Here is a 3,769-nt window from a genome sequence, read left to right on the forward strand (position 1 = left end):
GTATCAAAAAGATGAAAGATAACAGATGTTGGCAAGGCTGTGTAGAAAATGGAACCCTTGTACACCGTCAGTGGGGATGTAGATTAATACAGCCATTATGGAAAACAGTATGGAAATTTCTTAAGGAATTAAAAATAGAACTACCATATGATCCAGCAATTTAATTTCTGGGCATATATTTAAGGAAATAAAACTGGTGGCTTGAAGAGATATCTATACTTTCATGTTCATTGCAGCATTATTCACAATAGCCAAGATATGGAATCAACTTAAGTATATATTAATGGATGAATGGATAAAGAAAATACTATTCAACCTTTAAATTAGCCCTCATGCTAATTTATTTAGAAAAATTTATTTCTTATGGTTCTGGAGGCTGGGAAGTCCAAGGTCAAGGGGCTGCATCTGGTGAGGGCCTTCTTGCTACTCATCCCATGGCAGAAGGCAGACGGGCAAAATAGCTTGAGAGAGCAAGAGTGTGAGGGCTCTTTAAAAGAAGTAAATTCTGTCATTTGTGACAACATGGCTGAAGCTGGAGGGCATTAGGCAAAGTGAAATAAGCCAGACACAGAAAGATAAATACTGCATAATCTCACTTATATGTGGAATCTAAAAAACTAGGGCTCATAGAAACAAGGAATAGAATGGTGGCTACCAGAGGGCAGAGGTTGAAGGATTGAGGAGATGGTGGTCAACGGACACAAAATTCCAGTTAAACAGGAGGAATAAGTTCAAGAGATCTATTATACATAATGAGACTACAGTTAATAATAATATACTATGCACCGGAAAATTTCTAGAAAGACAGAGTTTTAAGTGTTCTCACTCCAAAAATAAGTATATGAGGTAATGCATATGTTAAAAAGCTTGATTTAGCCATTCCAAAATGTACACAAATATCAAAACATCACGTTGTACACTGTAAATATTTACAATTTTTACTTTTCAATTTGAAAAAAAAAGAAAAATGAAAGAAACCTTCTTGTTGGATTGAGTTCTCTATCATCAACAGGGATGGAGATGTCTTAGGGAAAGAGAAAATATCACCTCTCTCACTGTAAGAAACAGATTTTATTATTATTAACCCAGAACACTGCATTTTCTCTTTGCTGTTGGAAAATTTCTGATGACACCTTTAAAAAATTTACCTGAGATTTGTCTCTGGATTAGTTAAATGTTCATTAAGTGATCACAGAAAGTAAAAGTTTGGGAAACTTTACCAGGAGCGTTTGGGGGAAGCAAACCCTGCGCGGATTTCCTTTGTTCTTGCAATAGCAGTTCCCTCTTGAGTGTGCCTCGGGGCCCCTCAGTTGGCCCTGGGACATCTGCTCACTTTGGGACTCTTTCTGAACATTACTTGGGGAAGGAAGCACTGGGGGAAGGAAGCACTGGGCTTGGGACAGGGCTGGGCCTGCCCCTTCACTGGACCATGACAAGGTTGTTACCTCATCAAGGAGAGGTGCAAAAAGCTTAGGGGCTTGGATTTCTAGATTTCGGTGCCAACTATGCCACTTACTGGCTTTATCCTTGGGGAATTTATCTACTCTGTGACCCTCAGTTTTTTTCATCTTAATTATTAATACGTACCTCATAATGTGACTGTGAGGATTCACTTAATAATATATGGAAAACCATAGAATAGTGCCCAGCATCTAGGAAGTGCCACAGCCCCCTTCAGCAGCTAGCGAAACCTGCAGACCACTTTTCAGAGTGGTATTATTATTTTTATTTTTTTCTAGGTTTACTGAGTTATAATTGAAAAAATAAAAATGGAATATAGATGTACAACATGAAGCTCTGATGCATATATCCATTGTGAAATGATGACCACAATCAAGCTAATTAATGTTATCTATCACTTCACATAGTTCAACCTTTTTTTGTGGTGAGAATACTGAAGATCTACTCTCTTAGCAATTTTCAAGTCTAAAATACATTACTATTAACACAGTCACTGTGCTGTACGTTAGCTCTGAGGACCTTATTCATTTTATACCTAAAAGTCTATACCCTTTAACCAACATCTCCTAATTTCCCACTCTCATCCCTACTGCCACCTCTGGTAACCAGCCTTCTCCTCTGTTTCTGAGTCCAACCTTCTTAGATTCCACATATGAGTGAGATCATGCCGTGCAGTGTTTGTTTTTCTGTGTCTGGCTTGCTTTCACTTAGCATAATGTCCTCCAGGTCCACCCATGTTGTTGCAAACGGCAGAATCTTCTTCTTGTTAAAGGCTGAATAATATCCCTGGGTGTGTGTGCATGTGTGTGTGTGTGTGTGTATCACATTTTCTTCATCCATTCATCCATCAATGGACACTAAGCACTAAGGTTGATTCCATATCTTGGCTATTGTGAATAATGCTGCAATAAACATATGAGTCCAGATACTTCTTCAAGATACTGATTTCATTTCCTTTAAATATATGCCCAGAAGTGGAATTGCTGGATCATATGGTAGTTCTATATTTAGTATCTTGAGGAATTTCCATACTGTTTTTCATAATGATTGTAGCAATCTACATTCCCATCAACAGCGTACAAGGGTTCCATTTTCTACATGGCCTTACCAACATTTGTTATCACTTATCTTTTTGATAATAGATATTCTAGCAGGTATGAGGTGGTATCTCATTATGGTTTTAATTTGTATTTTCCTGATTAGTGGTGTAGAGCATCTTTTCATATACCTGTTGGTAATTCATATATCTTCCTTTGAGAAATATTTATTCAGATCTTTTGCCCATTGTTAGCTGAGTTATATGTGAGTTGGTTTTGGTTTGTTGTTGTTTTTTGTTTTTGCTATTGAGTTGAGTTCCTTGTATATTTTGGATATTAAATCCTTCTCAGCTGTATGGTTGACAGATATAGTCTTGCATTCTGTAAGTTTTCTCTTCACTCTGTTGATTGCTTGCTTTACTGTGTGAAAGCTTTTTTAGTTTGATGTAACTGTGTTTGTCTATTTTTGCTTTTGTTGCTTGTACTTTTAGTGTCATATCCAAAAAGTTATTGCCCAGACCAGTGTCATCCCCTATGTTTTCTTCTAGTAATTTTAAAGTTTCAGGTCTTATGTCTATGTCTTTAATCCATTTTGAGTTAATTTTTGTGTAGGGTTTAAGATAAGAATCCAATTTTATTTTTATTTTTTGTATATGGATATCCAATTTCCCCAACACCATTTATTGAAAATTCTATCCTTTCTTCATTGTGTATTAACATCAGAATAATATTTTTAAATACATAAAATTCCGAAGATGACAAAGGAAACCAATTATATTGGAATGCATACAGAGTTATAATTCTGAAAGAGTAATACATGTGCCTCTTTGTAAACACATCATATATCAAACTGCAGTGACAGTTCTAACAACTATTGCAATTTCAAAGTCATGTTGAGTAGGAGGAGTACTTTGAGATTCTGAAACAATGTTCTTGTGCTATGAAATATCCATGATTTTGATTGGTGATGATATCCCAGGTCTTGTTAATGCTGCTGTAATCTGTTGCTTCCATTCCATAGTTGAATAAAATGCTTGATATCTGTTGGAAATTAGTAAAAATAAAAATGTATTTTTTTCCATCCAAGTTCATTCTCAGACCCTGAAGAGTCACTTCTCTGGATTCTGCAGCAAAGTTCCCAGCTGGGGCGGCAAGATTTAGGCAATTGAAAAGAACATACACCTTGTTCTCAGTGGCAAACCACATGGAAAGCTTTAAATGTCAGAGAAGAATTCTGCCATTTTACTGACTTTTTTGTAGTTCTCCTAAGA

The sequence above is a fragment of the Pongo abelii genome, chromosome 22, assembly GCF_028885655.2.
Source record: "Pongo abelii isolate AG06213 chromosome 22, NHGRI_mPonAbe1-v2.0_pri, whole genome shotgun sequence".
NCBI classification, from domain to species: domain Eukaryota; kingdom Metazoa; phylum Chordata; class Mammalia; order Primates; family Hominidae; genus Pongo; species Pongo abelii.